This window comes from Platalea leucorodia, assembly GCF_965183815.1.
Source record: "Platalea leucorodia genome assembly, chromosome: 1".
Taxonomy (NCBI): domain Eukaryota; kingdom Metazoa; phylum Chordata; class Aves; order Pelecaniformes; family Threskiornithidae; genus Platalea; species Platalea leucorodia.
In genome coordinates this window covers 98,030,284-98,049,725 of record NC_138823.1, presented here as the reverse complement: position 1 = coordinate 98,049,725, position 19,442 = coordinate 98,030,284, and the positions used below count along the sequence as shown (strand labels likewise).

The window sequence follows — 19,442 nt, the reverse complement described above, 5'->3', positions numbered from 1 at the left end:
CCTGGAAAAATGGGAGGGGAAAAAAAGGTCAGGAGATCCTCCAGGCAGTAATGACAGAAAGAGGAAAGTCTTTGTTCCTCTGGAATCCCTGCAAGTGAAAATGGCAAAATGCTGCGTGAATAATGGCGCGGAGACGTCTGCACGCATCTCCTCTCCTGCTTTCTTGAAATGCCACGCTGGAGCAGATCAAAATGCCTATGGTTTAGTGCCGTATCCCCAGCTCAGTCCAGCGCACAAGTGACTTTGGGTGGTGTTCCTTTTAGTCTCCTTCTGCCTCTCTTCTGAACCTGTGAAATGGAGATAATGTTTTCTGTATCCCTTCCCCGTCTGTCTTCTACATTGCTGTCTTATACAGTGCGTGGCATAACGCGTTCCCCGCCCCAGAAGCAAGAATTGGTAGGTCTGATACTGTTTTATTGCTGGTAGCTAATACAGTCTGTCCTTGTTTTAATTTGATGCTCTTTTAAAAATGAAATACCTAGTGAGAAAAATTACGGTAGGACAAATGTCCATTTCCCTTCTATCATTTCATTAAACATTAGCGTTTGCACAGTATTTTGAGATCCTCTCCTGCCAGTAATGCAGCTAAGTTGAATTGAGTTTTAGTACTAATACTTAGAATCATAGAATATCCTGAGTTGGAAGGGACCCACGCGGATCATCGAGTCCAACTCCTGACTCCGCACAGGGCAGTCTGGAAGTGAAACATAGATCTAACAGCGTTGTACAAATGCTTATTGAATGCCGACAGGCTTGGGGCCATGACCGCTCCCCCGGGAGCTTGTTACAGTGCTTGACCACCCCCTCAGCAAAGAACTCTCTCTTTTTTCCTTTTTTTTTTTTTCTTTTTCCTTCTTTTCTTCCTTTTCCTTTTTTCCTTTTTCCTTTTCCCTTTTTCCTTTTCCCTTTTTCCTTTTCCCTTTTTCCTTTTTCCTTTTTCCTTTTTCCTTTTTCTTTTCCTTCTTTTCTTTTCTTTTCTTTTCTTTTCTTTTCTTTTCTTTTCTTTTCTTTTCTTTTCTTTTCTTTTCTTTTCTTTTCTTTTTTTCTCCCTTCCCTTCCCTTCCCTTCCCTTCCCTTCCCTTCCCTTCCCTTCCCTTCCCTTCCCTTCCCTTCCCTTCCCTTCCCTTCCCTTCCCTTCCCTTCCCTTCCCTTCCCTTCCCTTCCCTTCCCTTCCCTTCCCTTCCCTTTCCCCCTTTCCCCCTTTCCCCCTTTTTTCCCCCCTTTTCCCCCCCTTTTTCCCCCCCTTTTTTCCCCCCTTTCCCCCCCCCTTTTTTCCCCCTTTTTCCCCCCTTTTTCCCCCTTTTTTTTCCCTTTTTTTTCCCTTTTTTCCTTTTCCCTTGTTTTCTCCCCCCCCGCCCCCGTGTGCCTGTTGGCGGCCGCCGGCGCGGCGGCCGGGGCGGGGGTTTGGCGGGGCCCCGCGGCGCGCAGGGCCGAAAGAGGGCGGCAGCGCCGCTGCGATGCGGCCGCCGCTCGGCCCCGTCAAGCCGGCCGCCGGGGGAGAAAGACACCCCGCCCCGAGAGATGGAGGCAAGGGTAAATAACAGTGCTTACCTACTTCTAATCTGGGGGTTACCCACTTGTAGTTACCTGGCCTGGAACACCAAATACGTCCCTGTGCTCGCTCAGCTGAATAGGAGCGTCTGCTGCTTCATTACCTTTGCACTGCTCTGAGGAATGAAAAGAAATGGTCGTGGGGCAAAAGGCTTCTCTCGCCAAGCATACTACGCAATCCCAAACTAGCGCTGCTCAGGAGCTGATAGTAATCGCATGAAGGAAAATAAAAACCTCCTGCCGCTCTTCCTGCACCCTGAAGGAAATCGCTTCCTCGCTGTGTTGGCAGATCAGCCCAGCCTTTCTCACCTGTGTGTTCACAGCAAGAAGCAAAATCAGCAGGCAGTCAGCCTGAATCACGAGCGGAGGGGATTTAGCAAGACGGGTCTCTTTCTTCAAGCGCTTTTAAGAAACACATAAACATTACAGTTTTGTCGGCTGTTGCAGTATATAATCAGGGAGAGGATGCTGGATACGTTTCTTTGGAGGTCATGCTCTTTCGGCAGCGGTATAACAGTAGGAAATGGATGGAATCAAACTATCTGCTGTTCCCTGAAGGCAGCCCATCGGTAGGAGAGTTATTGGATGCGCTGAAATTCCTTCTCGCTCCTCTGTCCCCCAATAAACCTGCGCGCAACTTCCTCTGGGGGTGGGCCAAGTATTGCTCTATTAGTATGCAGCACCACAGCCAGCAGGGCAGAAAAATACACAACAGGAGGAGAGAGAATAGATGAACAGCAGCAGGAGCAAAGTAAAGGCTTTTAAATTCTGGACTGAAATTTCCCTCCACTGAGATTCCCTTTGCTCTGTGGGGTTGTGACAAGACCTAAAATATTCTGAGGTGAGAGTGAGGTTGGTCCATTTACTTACCTAAGTTCTGTTTTCAAAACCAAAATGAAGCCTAAACTTGGAGGCAGGGGAATTTTTTTGTGATAGAGGGTAAGAACCCAAGAATCATGAAAATGGGCACAGAGTGACAACCCAAAAATCCTCTGAAAGTATCCTAATCCATAAAACTGTTGTGAAAATTACCTTTCTGCTTCTCTGGGTAGTTACATATCCCTGGTGTTTAGCAGTGTGCTAGATGTTCCCCTTTGCATTGCATTTATCCTATACCCAGCACTACCTTCAGTTCCCAGGCGCTACCTCCCCTGCCATCCCTGCAGCATTTACACCGGCTGAGGGGCTGTCGCCGGGTTTTCTCCTCCATATGCCACTACTGTCGCATCCCTGCCAAACAGTAAGGACTCTCTGTTCAACTTACTCTTATAAATATCATCTATATAAATTTATTTTAACATAAATTCATTTATTTATGTGAAGGACAGGTAGGTAGTTTAGCAGCCAGTTCCTCGGGCAGCACAGAGTGTCCCTGACCGACACAGACCCACCTTCAGCTGCATCCTTCTCACAGGCAGGTGTGCATTCAACACACACATTCATGCATGTGCACAGCAACAGACAGTACCATGAATGCACAGGAGTTTTATTTACACTTTTTTAAAACGTTTTGTTTACTTATGTATGTTTTTGGTATTTATCAGTGAATATAACATTTATTGCTGTATATCCCGTTCCCATACTGTCAAGCAAGCAAATATTCCCAATAGTCAATGGTAAAAGGCATTTCTGAGCCAGAGGTGGCAGCAGCCTGCAATTATTCCCGTTCCTCTTAGCTGTCAGCCATCAGAATACCAGCTTCTCTAGGGAATGGTGTGTTGCACGGAGGCAGAAAATAACCATAGATTTTGTTAGACATATTTGATGCATAGAATATATCCCACAGGATGCCCTTCAGGATCAGGACTTGCCTCAAGAGTATTTCTTGCATGTGAGGGTTAACCGTATGGTGTCACCTATAGACACTCGGCTTGCTTTAGACAGCATTCTCTGTAAAGACGGAGCAAAAGACCTGCTAGAAGAGGATGTTAAAAGCATTCAAATCCTTCCCTATCAACCATAAACAGGGTGTGGTGCACATGTTAAAAACACAGCAGGAAAGAGAAGAGATAACTATTTAAACAACCATGTTAAGTAAGACCTAATTAGTGCTAATCTCTGTTTTTCTTTTTTGCCCCAGGAGCAGTACGGGTACACAGAATAAGAGGAGGTTTGGGGAAAGAAGGGTAAGAGAGGTCAGCCTACTATTAATTGCATCTTGTTTAGCTGGGTCGCTGCAGTTGACCTCATTCAAATCTTCAATTGACATCTTGGTTTAAAATCCAAGATGGCAACACCACACAAGATTTGTGCTCGCTCAGAGTCATGCTGTCTTCATTAGTCTCTCATTCTTTTCAAATACGTATTTTGTATGCAGCTGAACATTTCAATTCAGCTGTGGCATTGCCCAGAGGCAGAGTGAATCTTGTATTGCCATGCCCTGCCCAGTGCTGGGTGCTGCACTTCCAGTTCATCCCGAAAATGGGAAGATGGGGTATGCCCCTGTTTCCATCGAATCTGAGGGGAAACAGGATTGTGCGGCATCCATGGGAGCAAGGGAAAAAATTAAAAGACAGGTGGTTAACAAAAAAAAAAAAAAAAAGGAAGGGTGAAACATCTGAAGTGGTTTCTGAGAAGATTATCCTGAGGTGCAGCAGGGCTAAGCGTTGCTGACCTGAGGCGTGCTGTGCCCGCTGACCCACCTGAGTTTCTGTCCTTCCGCCTTTAGCTTTTCGCTTTTCAACAGAGAGATCTGACTGTGGTGGCAGAGAGTCTATTTGCGGATCTTGCCAAAAAAACCTCTCAGAAATCCAAGTATTTCCCTACAGAGGACAATGTAAGGAGAAGGTATTTTTGTGTTAATTTCTCCTGAGGTTGCTCTGAAATTTATGGAAGAGGAGAAGACTGAAGCAATAAGCTTTCCTTTAGGTGCCTCTGGAGGCAACACTGATTCAGGCTTAGTTTAATCGCCATGCCTGGGTAAACTAATATTCACTAATCCACTCAAAATTGTTTTTTAAAGGAGATGTTCTTATGGGATCCTCTCCCTGAAGACAAGGGACACTGTCCACCCAGCCGCCCTGAGTGAAGCAGTGCAAACTGGAGCAGGCTGAGATCTCTGAGTCAATGCGCCTTTTCCTCTCCATCAGGGAAGTTTCCTAATCCCCAGGAGTTCCCTCTGCATGGGAAATGAGGCTCTGCATGGCTTTGGCTTATGGGCAAGACTGACAGGGTAAGTCATCAGTAATTTTAGGCTGAAGTTCCCAGCTGCACTCATCTGCGCCCACGGCAGAGCCAGGAGAGGGGGCAGTGTGGCCCTTCACCCCCACATAGTTAAAAACGTTGCAGAGCTGCTTTAAGTCATGTTGGCTACTCGCAGCCGGCAGGGATTGGGGGGCCAGCTGAGAATGACACAAGTGCCACCCAGCATTGGTTATGCTTCTCCAGCCCCTCATACCTGTTAGGCACCAGCTGTGGTCTTTAGTATGCCAGACAAGCTCTCCTTTTCCTTTGCACAGCATGACTCCTACAGAGGAGTTGGACCAAATTTAAAAAAAATGTCATCTTCTTGGAGGAATATTCTCATGGCCTCTTCTGGAAAGTCAGAATTTTGTATTATCTGGTTTCCCAAAGAACTGAGGTTCATATAGTCATGCCATGTTCATCCAGCCATTCCCCTTTCTGCCAAAAGTTTTGAACTTTCTGTCACCCGTAGCTGAATTTCCCAGAGAGGTAAACGTTTCAGCAGCTTCAGTTCTTTAAGATTTGTGAAAACCATTAGCTGAATAGAGGAGCAGAGGGAAAATTCAGCAGTCTGTTTGACATCTGCCGACCACCCAAGCACCATTCATAGGGCCCCTGACCAGTCACACCGCATGTAGAAACAGAGAAGGGGCAGAACATTTTGGTGGGATCTGGAGGGGGGGCGTGAGGGCATGGGAAGGTATTGCATAAGGGGGCATGGGGAATGCAAGGAACCAGGCTTTGTTAGTCCTGCTGCTGATGGAAGAACTAGAAAAAAGACTGCAGATAGGCTTTGAGGGTTATCGACACATTTATATCAAGAAGAGTGATTTTATAGGGCTAGGAGATAAACTTCTGTTGCTCTAGTGTTTCTGTTATCAAACCACAGTAGGCCCTAGAGCTCCTAGCGGAGATGGAAGTGCCAATGATGTGCTTGGTGCTGTATGGACCCTCGCCCAGAGGTCTTTCACCCTGCAGAGACTCAAGGGATGGAAACCCCAGCCTGGAGTTCAAATCTTTACTGACTGATTTTGAAGTTGTTGTTAATGCATGTATTTCCAGATCCGGGAAGAATGAAGCACAATTTTGAGCCTGGCTGTATCCAAGAGGATACTTGAGAAGACCTGAGCTGAAAGAATTGGCCTTTGGAAAGGGAATTGCTATGATCGTGGTATGCTGGGGAAAGATGCCGTTTTTGTGCCTTAACTTTCCTCTAAGGCGGTTTCAGAGGAAGGAATAGGGCTATAGAGTGTTTATTTACAATGCTCTGCTGTTCATTTCTGCAGCTTTTTGTTGGGATGCTTTTGGGTGAGAAGCTGGCAATATGTTCAGGTACTGAACCCTGGAGGGAGGGAACATTTCTAGTCTGGTGAGTGGAGAGTCCTGGCTGGGGATTGAAGGGAAAATGGTGCGGCACAGTGAAGTACATTCCCTGGCTCACTGCGAATTCTGCAGTTGTGAGCCTTAGACTTTATTTCTACAGGCTGCACTGGCTCCCCTTAGCTCCTGGAGGAGGCTGTGAGGCTAAAACCTTCATCACCGCAGCCTGGAGGGCTCTTCCCTCTTTTATTGGTGTTGCCTCCAGAATATCTTATCCCTTTCCCTCTCCCCTCATATTTTTCACCCTTTGGCCTCTCTGCCCTGTTAGGTTAGGTGATAAAAGGCTCATCTCCACACACGCAGGTGGGGGAACCCAAAAAACTCCCTGCCCTGGCTCCTCCCCAGGCTGTCTCCAGGATGTCTCATAGACTGAGGGGGCCCCTGCCTGGGGGTAGGGGACTCATCGTGAGGTGCAGGGGATGAGCATCTTGGGATCACACAAAGCTTATTACAGGAGGTTTAGGGGAGGAAGCAAAGGTGAGGACAAAGAGGGATCGAGGTGGTCTGGGGAGGAACAAGTGGGGAAAAATAGAGGGATAAGGGTTTAAAAGCGAGAGGTCACGGGTAAGCAGGGGCTTGCCAGGATGCTTGTCTGCTCCTGACCAGCACAGTCTGTCCTGTCTCCCTGTTAAACTCTTTTTTCCTGGATGAGGGACTCCCTATCAGCGTGCGCCTGTGTGTACGGGGTGCGAGTGCCAGCCGCTGGAGTGGGACCGGCGGTCACAGGCACCCGGGCATCCATGGTGCCAGCAACTGGAGGCAGTTTGTGTGTGTGCGCCTGTGTCAGGGCAACTGAAGCCAGTCTGGGTGTGTATGTTGGTGTGTGATGAGGAGCAAATACTGAGATGGACTAGCTGGCTGGAAGGGTAAGTGGCCAGGGAGCCGCATATGGAAGTGGCTGTAAGTCTGGGCTGGGTGTGCATGTGTCCTGTGCATCGGGAAGCTGGAGGTGCTGGTGACCCAAGGGGTCCTGGCCAACTGGGGTCTGCTGGGAGACCTCTCTGTGTGTGTATCTGCACAGGAGGCAACTGGAGGTGAGAGGATCCAGTGCCAGACTGAGTGTCTATGGGCAGCTACCGGAGGGATCCACATTGTATTCATACTTTTTTTTTCCCCCTTATGAATAGATCTTCACCCTGATCAGGCTGAGAAGGTAACAGGACAAGGCTGTTGGTGCTGCATGTGTTTGCGTGAATGCTGAGTGTTTCTGTATTGATCTGTGTAGCTGGCCATGTGTACCTACGTATGTACGTGGTATATACGTACCTGTGTTTGTGTGTGTGACTACTGGGAATATATTTGCAGCTGGGCTATGGGTTGGACTTGGGGGAGTGGAGCTGCGGTGGCCTCTCCTCTCTCGGGCTGCAGGATCTGGCAACCCCTAACTAAACCCTGCTGACCCTGCTGGAGGGTGCCTGCAGGGTGCTGCAGCTCCTCACCTTTGGATTTGGGCCAAAATGGCTGTCCCTCGGTTGTGCAGCAGGCAGGCTCCAAAACAAAACCCGTGTCCCTTGCTCACCCAGAGCGGTGGGCACAGAGAAATTATCCCTCCTGTTGCTTTACGTGCCCAAATCCTTCATCTGTTTCCCTAACCGTTTCCCTATTTACTGATCCGTGTCCTTGCAATACATGTGAGCAGAATATATATATATCTACAGTGAGCGTTTTCCTTTACACTTCTGAAATACAAGAATTACTGTCCTGAAACGACAATTACCAATTGTATCAATAAGTAAAAATAATCTACTTTTTGGCTGGAGTGAATTTTTATAAGTGATAAAGTGCTCTAGAAATATGGCTCCAGATGGAAATCCTGACCCCTCATTGTTCCTCATCTCAAAAGCCTTTCTCATATAAACTTTAAACAAAGTGCAGAAGTGCCAGCAATCTGTCTCTGCCAATAAATGAAATTCAGGTGACAAAATCAAATACAATTTCTTTCTTCAGAATCATAAGATGATATGATGGGTACAGCACGGAGGAGTCACTGTAATACGCTATAAACTTAAACAAAAAGTAATGTGGGGAAAAAAGTAAAAGTGGCTTTGTTCAGGTCATGCACTTAATGAAAAATAAATAGCAATAAGCTTTCTTTCACCAGGTATGATCATATTTTAGATTTACAGTTGAATTGCAATGTATACATTGCTACCAAGGCTGACCTCAAATGTTAACCCAATGTAGCTGAAGTGGAATCTGGCTGTGGCACAGAACGGGCTGAATTTGGAAATGGAGATTGTAATTCACCTCTCCCCATTCCTGCCCCCGCACTCCCTTTAGTTAATTGTTGCCCTTATTTATGTAGACAGGCCTCCTTCCTAAAGAAGCAGCAGAGAAAAGCAGCTTGCAGAAAAAACAGTCTTGTGCTCTTTGGAGCTCTTATGTAGTCTCTTATATCTGTAGTTTGGTGACTTCGACTGGCCAGACACCTAAGTAGGACTACACACACGTGTAAGGTTGTGCACAGATGGAGCCCTTCCGAGTAAATAGCCAGGCAAAAGATCCCCCTTTCACCAAAACGCAGGAGGGGGCCGGGTGAGCTTACGGTCAAACCCCTCGGTATGGTGCAGGGCACCGAGTGATGGGGAGGAGGAGCTGCAGAGGCAGAGCTCGCTCCCCGACTGCAGGTCTCGTGGGCCACACAGTGAGCTCCTGCACACTGTGGCTCAAAACCCTCAAGTATGGGCAACTGCTGCCCCGGACAAAGTGTCAGCCCGAAAACCTTCCCAGGGCAGGGATGAGCAGGGGCTGGATGGCTGGGTACCCCCAGCTGGCTGCGCCACGCTGCTTCCTGGGGGGTACCGCTGTCCCTGGCAGCACCCTGGTCACCTCGGCCACCCCTGCTCAGGACAACCGATTTTTTGGTTTCTACTCAGAACAAATCCAGTGATTCAGCACCTCACAAGGAGGAGGTACAGCTGACAGCAGGCTGCTCTCACCAGAGCAATTAACTAAAATTAATGAAATTAATACAGAGCAATTAGCATTGCCACCTTCCTGAAGCCTGCTGTTGCACGACCTGTCCGTGCCTGGGATGTTCCTCACTTCCCTTGGGAAAATAGTGCCTGGGAACACATTGCTCCTGCCCGAGTGACCTGAACTGATGCGCTCATTAGGGGAGATGTAGGGAAAGATGGCTATCTAGAGCAGGCCACAGCTTAGGTGAAATCATTCTGGTAGGATATGTAAAGACCCTAGAGCATCCAGTCCTGAAGCAATGTGAATTTTCTGTGGTGCTTCTGGCAGGGAACAGGTTGCTGAATACTCCCAGCTGTTATTCCTCATTATTTTTGCTGTCATTGTGAATACCTGTACAATTCAAGGTAGTCACACTTTGCTCCTCCAAAGTGCTCTGTTACTGAAGATGGATTAGAGCAGCCCTGTGGAGAAGGACTTGGGGATACTGGTGGATGAAAAATCAGAGGTGAGCTGGCAATGTGCACTTTCTTCCCAGAAAGCCAACCGTATACAGGGTTGTACAAAAAGCAGTGTAGCCAGCAGGTCGAGGGAGGTGATTCTCCCCCTCTACTCCGCTCTCATGAGACCCCACCTGGAGCCCTGCGTCCAGTTCTGGGGTCTTCAGCACAGGAAGGACATGGACCTGTTGGAGCGGGTCCAGAGGAGGGCCACAAAAACAGTCAGAGGGGTGGAGCACCTCTGCTATGAGGAAAGGCTGAAAGAGCTGGGGCTGTTCAGCCTGGAGAAGAGAAGGCTGCAGGGAGACCTTATTGCAGCCTTTCAATATATTAATGGCGGATTAGAAGAAAGACTGAGAAAGACGGAGAAAGACTTTACCAGGGCCTGTAGTGACAGGACAAGGGGCAATGTTTTTAAACTGAAAGAGGGTAGGTTTAGATTGGACATAAAGAAATTTTTTTACCATGAGGGTGGTGAGACACTGGAACAGGTTGTCCAGAGAAATTGTGGATGCCCCATCATTGGAATTGTTCAAGGTCAGGTTGGATGGGGCTTTGAGCAACCTTATCTAGTGAAAGATGTCCCTGCCCATGGCAGGGGGTTGGACTAGGTGATCTTTAAAGGTTCCTTCCAACCCAAACCATTCTGTGACTCTATGATTCTAAGATGGGAGATAGAAAACACTACTATGCAAAACGCAGCCCCCCAGCAGCCCGGTGAGGCAGGGGAGTGTTTTGCAGAGGCAGGAAGGGGCTGATGGCTTGCTCAAGGCTTGGGCTGGCTGTGTCACACCCTCCAGGCTGGCGGGTACGGCTGCTGAGCGAGACCCGCCCCGTAACGAAATGGCAAGTGGACCTCAGCGACCACAAGCGTGCGGCGCCTGTTTGCGGTGCAGCTGGGCTTCCTGCCCTGCTTGTCAGCCGGTTGCTGCCATCTCCACTTGTTGGTTTGAAGTGTTTCTCCAGCGCTCCCCATAGGGAGCAAAAATGCAGAAGATTTCATAGAAAAGGAAGGGAGGGAGGTAAAGGAGCAAGCGATAAAACTCACCCTGGCTGGCCAGTTCAGGCCTGCAGTGGAGACCTGCCCTGAAAAAGGAATGAGGTAACATAACCACCTAAACCCAACTAACTAAAATCGTGAAATTCTACGTTCAGGTTGAAACTTTGCTTTTTAAATGTTTGCTAGGGTGCTTGCAGGGAAGGGGAATGAAGAGAGATGCTGGAGCTGCAGCTGCCTGGCTCTCAGAGGAAGACACTAATCTAAGCATTTTCTGTCTTCAGTGCAGCTTGTTTGTATTTTCCCTAACACGGCCATATTACATATACAAGGGTATACACTGTATTTTAAAGAAACATAGCACTGAGGAGAATTAAAAAAGCATTTACTTAAAAAATCATGTCTGTTTCTCAACTAAATCTCTGATGTAAGGCAAGGAACCATACATATTTAAACTTGGAAGTTTTTCTATGTATGATTAACACAGATTTCTAATGTATATGGTGTTGCTTCTCCCGCTAGCTGCAACCTGCTCCATAACTTATAAGGGACATTTCAGTGCTGTCTATTGAACTGTGACAGAGACAAAGGAAATTTTAGAGGACAAATGAGGGATGCTCTTGAAAATCAGGGAGGTTAATTGGTACTCTGCTCTGTATTGATCTCACTCTTCTGCTTCTGAATTTGACTGAGGTTCTGCAACCCCAACCCAGGCAGATTGCCATGAAAGAGTTTTTTCTGCATTAACCCAGCAGTATTAAACCTTCTGTGGTTCTGATATCCACCTTCTTTTTCTTTTCCTTTTTCCACCAGAGATGCCCATCTAGCAGATTTTCTGTCATCCCATAACCTGCCCTAAAATCACAGGAATTTGCCCATCCAACTGGTCTATTAAAAATCGTCCAGCAGTCCCTGAAAAAAACACCCATATGGCTTGCAAAGCGTCGCTTAGTCTTTTTGCACTTTTATGTTTCATTCTGCGGAACTGCTGATCGTGTTGTAGCTTCGAGTTTCTCCACATTAATTGCAATGATATTTTTCAGTCTTTTCCTGCCAACCAAGCTGCTGGCTTTTGATCAGAAATCACATGTGTGCTAGAAAGAAGCAGCGGATTGCTGTCAGCTGGCTCCCATCTGTTTTGCCATGGAGGGAAGGGTGAGGTGCACAACACAGGGCTTCTCTGGGGAGAGAAAAGGTATAATATACACAAGGTATATGAAAGTAAGTGGTAAATAGGGGCTTAAAACCCCAATAACCAAACCCAGGGGCCCCTGTTTATACAATATTGGACTTGAATCGAGTAGACATTGTTTCTATCCCTGGACTCAATGCTGAGCTGAGACTGACCGTAGATTGCCCACCTACCTGCGCCTCAGTGTCCCTGTGTGTGAATTGGAGATAAAGATGCCAGACTAATTTATAAAGTGCTTTGGGACCTGCTAATGAAAAGCAGTTGGCATTATGTGAACACGAAATGCCTTGTTTGTCGTGATGTGGCATCTTATACAATCAGCTCTATGGACACATTAAAAATTATTTCTACGGAGTGAAAAGGCACTAATATATATGTAACAAGTAGGTGAAGAACCAGCCAGAGATAAGTAAAGAAGAACACAGCTCCCACTGGCTTGGCTGAAAAGAGGCATCACACACAGCCTGTTGGAGCACAGCCTGCACACCAGATGAATTACGGATACAGGGACGTGCGGAGGGGCCATTCAACAGGGACAGCCAAGCCTTTCTGCAGATGAAGGAAGACCCATGCTGAGGGTTGGCATGTTTCTCCCTAGGAGATTTTGGGTACACAAATGCCCACGTATGCAACGTAATGCCTCCTTGGTAGCCCCCAGGCTTCTGGAAAGCCATGAGCATGTTGTGTGTGTGTGGTACAGATGGCGTTCATGTCCTGGGTACACAAAGAGCCGCCAGCAAGCGTTGGACCTATGGCACGGCTGCGCAGCGATGCTGTGCCCACACATGGGAAGGGCTGTGCTTATCAAGCACCCAGCACACGTCTGGTCGGCTCACGCACTCCAGGGAAGCCTGAAATTTCCAGATATAGCTCCCATGCAGAAACACCAACTGGTCTGCCAGATGACCTGGCAAGATGGTCCTGGATAAAAGTAAAAACCTCCCTCAAATGCTGATTTTGCACGGTGTCCATGCAAAGGCAACAGGAGACATCCAGGCACCATATCTGTGCCCCAGCCGTGGCTCCTCTTCTCCTCCTGCACTTCTTTGGCTGTTGGTACCCTCTGGGTACCTCTGCCCATGTGGAAAACACACTGTTTCAGGCTTCATGGCCAAGGGAAGGACTGATGGGCTTTTGCCGCATGGCTAAACCTCTGCCGGGGGGGTTGGGAGACTTCTGGGTTCATGAGCTTTTCCTCAGTCGGGAGGGATGAACGGCTGCCGCATTGGGGCTTACGGTTACCCGCAGGGATACGATGCAGCCCTCGCACAGCCCTCGTGCACTGCTGCCAGCATGCTGCTGCCTGAGCCGTTCATGAAGGTGCATGAACCCCAGTCCTCTCTTTGCCTCTCAGGAACCTCTGCTGTTGCAGAGGGTTTTGATTTCAGTGGGAAGGGAGGAGAGCGGTCACCAGGTGTGAGGTTATCTCCAGCTCCTTTGCTCTTCCCCACATGCAGGTGTTGAGGGGAGCTGGTTGCAGATCAAAGGAAGAGGAATACTTCAGGGAGGGGAGGTTACCAAAATGCTCTGCAGCCCAGCTCACCAACAGCAAGCATTGAACTCACCGCTTTCCTAGGGGAATTGCCGGGAGCCCAGCTTTATTTGGAAGGGAGGTTTGACAGGACTTGGGTGATGGATAGTGTGAAAAGTTTCCAGTGAGCAATTAAAAAGAGGCTGGGGGTGGAGGGGTGGGAGGACTCTTTTAGCATTTTTCCATGACTATTCGGGTAACTGGAAGAGCTACTTGTGCAACTCTGAAGCAACAGTGAATTCCTGGAGAGAGACAAGATGCCTCAAACTGCATTTCTGACAAAAACTTTTCAGAGTTTTGCTCCCTGCAAACATGAAGTGAGCAAATCCCAGACCAGTCATCCAAATAACTCTACGTACAATTCAGTGCTTGTTTTATGCCATCTCTTTTGGGGACCTCTTGTAAATAAACTTTTTTTCAATTCCCTACATTCCCTGTCTTTTACTTAACATTTCTTTTGAACATCTTCATCTTCCTTTTCTAAGGCAGCAAATTCTGCTTCTCTCTTGTCTCTCCCCTTCCCTTGTGTCTTCTGTGAAGAGCACAGAAATTTCCTCCACGTATTGATCGGACGTTCCTGTGCCAGTAATTTCTGTTTTGTCTCAGGCAATAATGACTGTACGTGGCATGTATCTCTTCTGCTACCGAGAAGATTTTTCTACACCAGTGTACTGGGCACGGCAAAACTCTCCTAACCTTGAAGATGAACTGAATGTAAAAAGATTGATCCATTTGAACCAGGCTTTCAGAAGTCAGCTGAAGGAGCACTAAACAGTTACAGGCAGAGAAACTGGCAAGATCACATTTTGCCATGCAAGCTGCAATTTGATTAATGTGGCAGTTATTTGACGGGAAATTAGGAGAGAGTTTTGAGAGTCATGAGAGGAAATTAGGCCATCTTACGCTTTTAAAACTCTTTAAAACTCAGTGGTACTCCTCCTCCCCTGGAGGTTTATGAGCATACAGGCAACTTCTGTATTTAATCAAGAAAGCAAGCACAGCACAAAGGCTGAAAATGTTTTCCAGGGCCAGCGGGACAGACCAGAAAATCTTGGTTTCTGGAAATCTTGACCTCAGCTGCTTGGTTTGCATAGTCCAAATCCTCAATCCTGTATCTTGCTTTATCCAGTGCTGAGGTCTAATTTAGAAGCACTCTACAGCACCAAGTACTGAACATGGCCTGACTGGCACCTCTGGAAGTCTCCTTGTCCTCAGACGGATCTCTCAGTAGGTTGGGCTGTCTGTCCAGAATGAATCTTGATTCCCTCCAGCAGAGGGAAGTAGCCAATGTGTCTGAACTATGTGGAAAAGGAGGTCCCATGGTATGAATCATCTACTTCCCCTGATGGAAACAGGGTGGTTCTAATCAATGTGTTACGAAAACCCAGAGAAACCTCTTTCCTGCAAATGATCAACATAAGCTGGCTGTGCAACAAGTCTAATTCAAGACGAGTAAACTTGGAGTCAATCAGAAGTGTGGAGGATGCCTTGGAAGCTTCTTGGTGTTAATGAAGGGTTCACTGGGATTTTAAGACTTTAAAACTGTGCTTTTCTACCAGACGTGGGAATGCAAAACTAACGCAGATGCAATAACCATAGCCCAGTAGAGAGGTTTCGGGCTGAAACTCAGAAGATCTGGTTTCTGTTTTAGGATGTGCTGATTGTGACATGGGAAAATACTCTGTGCTAGATTTAGGAGAGTTTAATATTTTTGGCAGTCACAAAATCCAGTTTTATCCTTCTGTGCTCCCAACCTTTCCACGCTCTTAGCTTTCCAATAGTTGAGTCCCCGGGGTCAAAGCTTTTTAACCTCCAGTCTGGAAACTACTAACGGTCTGTAAGATATCAGAAGGTGATCTGTAGAAGTGCCACAATTTAAAAACAAAATGAAATTATCACCGATGACAGCACGAACAGACAGAATGGGGAAAATACAAGTACTGAACATCCCTAATTGTGTTTGGTTGCAAATAAAAGCTACTGTGGTGATTGCACAAAATAGCCTTTTGATTTTTTTCCCCAAAGACGTAAGTTGCTCTGGATTTGAGAAGCATCGCTTTCAACGCATGGCTTTTTGCTGTTGTCCATGCAGCCAAACATACGCATCTCTGACAAGGCTGAGCTGCATGTCTTGTGTTTAAATGCCACCATGGTGCTTCCCAACCTGTTCTGCATCTGGAGTCAAAGTTCATCTCCCCCCCCCCCCCCCCCAGCAAATCTGGAGATGAGTGGTATTTTCCCTCTTGCACACGAACTCTGCAGTTAAGGCACTAGTTCGAGTTGCAGAAGAATCAAATTCAACCCCCAAATCTGCCGTGAGGGAACATGAAATCTCATCTCCCGCTTTTTGGGAGGTTGTTCTGGCATGCAGGCTCATGGCAGCTCTCAGCCTCTCCCTCCCAGTGGAGCCCTCCCACTCCCTATGGAGTGCTTCCATCTTTCCCAAGCCAACTACGACCTCGCAGCTCACAAGAGAGGGCGCTTGCTTGTGAGCAGGAGGGCAGACCTGCGGTCCAGTCCTTGCTCAGATTAAAAGCCCAGGGTTTTAGTAACACGTTTGCTAACAAGGTTTTAAAAAAAGGCAGAGCACTGAAATGGGGAGCTAAGGCAGTGAGGAAACTCCTGGAACAACTGCTTATCGAAGTGATGAACAAGCTTTTTTCACTTTGAGCCTTTATCGCAAGTGAGGAAAGCCTATTTCCTTTATTTCAGTCTCTTCATTTTCACTTGGTGAATGACTCGTTCACTAGAAATGAGAAATTAATTGCAGGTTAAAAAAGGTGGAAGTTTCTTTTTCCTACCCACCAGTCTATGAATAAACTGAGACACCAGGGCTGAGATCTACTCGTTCTAGGCTGTTTAAGCACTGGTTATTTCATGAACATCAGTTTTTTTTGTTTAATAATTCAGTTAACTTCAAATACAAAATATGCTTTGACACCTTCTTCTTCTTTCACATCCAAATCATTTAACGTGACTTTATTTCATAATGAAAACCAATGCTGCCTTTTTCTGTTATTAAAGCCTAATTTCTATCCAAAGGCACTTCAACATAACTCCTAAGAAAAAAATTGAATTACCTAGTAAATACAAAATATAATTTGTGATTTTCTAAGATAATAAAAGATAAACATTAAGCATTTGAATAAAAATTTCTGTTGTTTAAGTATTTGAACATATACATATCACATTCTAAGTCAGCAAAACAAGAAAGTATGAAATATAGCAAAAGGCTTCAGGTGCTATGGAAGAAATCTCAGTGGTTACCAACTACTAGGCATCACCTGTTCTTTGGAAAAATGATTAAATACAAATGCAAAACAGGAATAAAACCTGATAACTTTAACCAAGGTCACTTGCTTTCTCCTTTAAGTGACAATTAAAATAGATTGTTTAAACCCCACCCAGCTCATTTTTCACAACAGGAGGTAGCAAGTTTTCGTGCCTCTGTGGTCAGAAAAGGGAGGAGGAGGGAGGCACGCTGCTAACCCTGTCGCTGCTGGCTGCCGTTTCGGTTCACCTCCGCTCACTCCCAGCCCTCCCTCGCAAAGGGCTTCCAGCAAATGTATTTTTTTTTTTGCCTCATGTTTCTCTGTATTGCCTTTCTGAGGAGCAAGGCACTTGTGTTTTCTGCCTGGCCTTCCCCCTCTCCAAACACCCGTGTCTCTACCCTTGTCTTGTCCCATTTATGTTCCCCACAGGTCTCTTGTGATGGAGAGATACCTCTGAAACCATCAGGTAGGTCTGACCAGAAAAGCTTGGAAGAGCCCGACATTTCTGTGGAGCAGCAAGTCACAACCCGTGAGGTTTCTGGGGCGTGCGGGGAACTGGGACCCACTACATCTGAAGGGAGAAAACCAGAGAGCTGGAGTTTGGCATCCTGGGAAGTCAGGAGATGAAAAGCAAAGCAGCCTTGATGCACCAGTTCAGCCCAGGGAAAGAGATGCTCTTTACTACGGTGCTTGTAACCTGGGACTCATCTGCTTCTTCCCTCCTTTCTGTCTGGCTCTCAGAGTCACTCCAGCATTACACGTCCTGCCCATGTTTTGTACTAAACCAGCCCAGCCCAAACACAGCGTAACCCCCCATGGATGCCTGCGGGAGAGTTTCCAAATCCCACTGCACCACTCGCTGCAATTACACCTTCTTCCAGGAACAGGAAGGACTTGAGCTCTGCGGCATTTCCAAGGGCAGCCTGGTCCTTCTGCCAGGATGCTGCCGTGCATGCAGGTTACCAAGTTCCCGGATCCCAGTTGTTGCTTCTGAATTATTCCAAGACTGTTTAGCATTGCTTTTCGGTAGGTTTTTTTTTTTGCAAAATAAACATGCTGAGTGCAGCATGCTGGCAGCCCTCAATGTTCAGATCAAATACCACCACATGATGCACTGCCCGGGGGAGAAAGAGAAATAGGAGATGACACTGGGGGCCACTAAAACTTGTTAGCTACTGGTTAGCTCTACTGCAGGTCTGATGTCGGGGAACCGACTCAAGACAGGTTTGTCTGCCTTGAATGAAAGGCATAACTGCAGGGCTGTAAAGCCTTGTGACTGTGCTTATTTGCAGTTTACCACAGAGAAGAGCAGGATTTGCATCCACATGAGACTGCTTTGAATCTAGGCTTAGGGCATTTGCTGTGGGAAAAGAGTTAATATTTCCTCCTCCTTAATTGTCATGAAAATGAGTCACAATTTAAATCTGGGCCATTTTCTATGCCAGATGAACGACACAGGGATTCTTTGCTCAGATATCTGAAATGATAAAAACAACGCAAAAATGAGAACGTCACATTCCAACACTGAAATCACAGAGCTTCTCCTTCCCTTGCCTGGGATCTGAAATGCCTGCAGTTTTTCAAGTGTGAAATGAATGACAGAAAATGCAAGCATCTCTCCTTTCAAGACGTGCATGATTTCATGGCAAGTGCTTCATGCTTATTTTTGACTTGCCTTTGAGCCTTCCCCAATCACAACGTTTACTACATTTCAAACTATTTCTCTGTGGAATCAAATCCGGTTAAGTCTAAAGTCTCAGGGTAAACGCTCTAACTCTGACTTTATAAAATGGTTTGTAAATGTGATTAAAGCCAGCCTAGCTTTTCATGGTAAATAACAAAAAATTATGCATCTGACAGAGATATTTCGCTGAACGTTGCCAGTGATTGCATTGCTGTGTTCAGCACCCTCCTTTGTCTTGTCTCTCGTTAGAACAATAGGAGCACAGTCATACATTTTACAGTGTCCCACATAGAGTATATGTGGGACACAGCCCGATGTGTACCGCATTAGATTCGTGATTCCATAATGTCCTTAATAAAGCTGCCCTACTTTCTTTGTTGCTATGCTTTTCTAATATTAGAATTGCTGAGTGCTATAGTATAGCCTCATTAATATTAAAAAAAAAAATGTTCTCCTATTACTAAGCGATCCTCATTCATCCACTTTTGGTCATTTCTCCTGCACTGAAAGGTGATGTGTCCTTAAACATTGGAAAGGCATGTATGCAGCTGGAACACTGTGCATTATAGGTGATGTGTGGCAACTGGAAGCTCCCTGCTGCAGCCCTCACTCTGACGAGAACTCATGAAGTCCTTTCATGGGGGGGTTATTTAATAAACCACAGTTGCTGCACCAGTTCCTAAACTACTAGGTATCTGTGTTATTCCTAATGATTAATGCCTGAAGCCTGATGATGATATACATAGTTATCTGAGCTGTTAACATACTTTTGAAGAAACATTCTTCTCTTAAATAAAGTTCCTTTGAAAGAGCGTATTTTCATTTCAAGAGGAAGATTAAGCCTTGCTTAAATATTAACAGGAATTTCTGGTGTGGAAATTATCTGCTTATCTTTTGAGTTGGGAGTTGATCTCTAGCTGTTACAATTTCAAAGAACATCTCAAAAATGTAACCTCATTAAAACTGGTGCCCGGTTGCCTGCCTCAGTCTGTAGATTTCATGAGAGTGCCGCTCTCTCCTGTTGATTTTGACAGTGATGATTCAGGCCTGGACACCAGAAATTGTTGACTTTTACCGTGTTCCTTTGGGCACACCAGGGGAGGACCTGTTCTGAATGACGGCAGGCACAGGGCAAGGCAGAAGAGGAAGGGGAAGCGATTAAGCCTGATTTCAAGGAGGAAGTCTCCAGCTTTGAAAAATCCAAGAAATACCTTTGGCTCTTAGGAGGGAGAGAAT

At 46.5% G+C, this 19,442-nt stretch overlaps 1 protein-coding gene across 3 annotated transcripts in view; it reads left to right on the top strand.

Moving 5' to 3' along the window:
* The window catches only part of LOC309594276 (transmembrane protein 14C-like), a 28,757-nt gene extending 11,823 nt beyond the window's left edge, over nt 1-16,934 (top strand). For 2 of the 3 annotated variants that reach the window (XR_014228998.1, XR_014228999.1), the window contains 2 exons: nt 4,514-4,723; nt 5,797-16,934. The gene's annotated coding sequence lies outside the window, so the exon portion shown is untranslated. Of the gene's footprint in view, nt 1-1,998; nt 2,121-2,683; nt 2,792-3,631; nt 3,678-4,219; nt 4,339-4,513; nt 4,724-5,796 lie in introns of all 3 variants that reach the window. The other variant, XR_014229000.1, reaches the window with a different exon arrangement.
* The last annotated feature ends 2,508 nt before the right edge of the window (nt 16,935-19,442 follow it).